Source organism: Hylobates moloch, unplaced genomic scaffold (genome assembly GCF_009828535.3).
Source record: "Hylobates moloch isolate HMO894 unplaced genomic scaffold, HMol_V3 SCAFFOLD_10, whole genome shotgun sequence".
Classification (NCBI taxonomy): Eukaryota; Metazoa; Chordata; class Mammalia; order Primates; family Hylobatidae; genus Hylobates; species Hylobates moloch.
Genome location: NW_026652285.1, coordinates 108972850 through 108973495, shown reverse-complemented (window position 1 = coordinate 108973495; position 646 = coordinate 108972850). Strand labels below are relative to the sequence as shown.

The 646-nt window shown below is 55.6% G+C and overlaps 1 protein-coding gene across 3 annotated transcripts in view; it reads right to left on the bottom strand.

Annotated features, from left to right (window-relative positions):
• TRAF2 (TNF receptor associated factor 2) overlaps positions 1 to 646 on the bottom strand; it is a 58347-nt gene that overhangs the window by 38597 nt on the left and 19104 nt on the right. Inside the window, exons 1-2 of one of the 3 annotated variants that reach the window (XM_032165693.2) lie at positions 493 to 615; positions 319 to 385 (exon numbers count right to left, since the gene is read on the bottom strand). The exons of 1 other annotated variant lie outside the window; for it this stretch is intronic. The gene's annotated coding sequence lies outside the window, so the exon portion shown is untranslated. Of the gene's footprint in view, positions 1 to 318; positions 616 to 646 lie in introns of those variants that run through there. One more of the 3 variants, XM_032165694.2, reaches the window with a different exon arrangement.

Sequence of the window (646 nt, the reverse complement as noted above, 5' to 3'; positions counted from 1 at the left end):
GGGGGGGGGACTCTCATACAAGGGGTGACCGACTGAATGAGCGTGCAGGGGGGACTCACACACGCTGTGACCGACTGAACGAGCGTGCGGGGGGGACTCTCACACAAGGGGTGACCGACTGAACGAGCGTGCGGGGGGGACTCTCACACAAGGGGTGACCGACTGAACGAGCGTGCGGGGGGGACTCTCACACAAGGGGTGACCGACTGAACGAGCGTGCGGGGAGGACTCTCACACAAGGGATGACCGACTGAATAAGTGTCCGGGGTGGGGGGAACTCTCACACATGCGGTGATCAACTGACACAGTGGCTTGCACCTGTAATCCCAGCTACTTGGGAGGCTGAGGTTGGAGGATCACTTGAGGCCAGGAGTTCGAGACCAGCCTGGGAAACATAACAAGACCTCAGGTATAAAAATGAAATAACAAAAAAGTTAAAATGGTAAAGAAATGTCAAGAACAGGTTTTAAGGCCGGGCGTGGTGGCTCATACCTGTAACCCCACCACTTTCGGAGTGCCAAGGTGGGTGGATCACCTGAGGTCAGGAGTTTGAGACCAGCCTGACCAAAGTGGAGAAACCCTGTCTCTACTAAAAACACAAAAATTAGCCGGGCATGGTGGTGGGTGCCTGTAATCCCCCCTACTC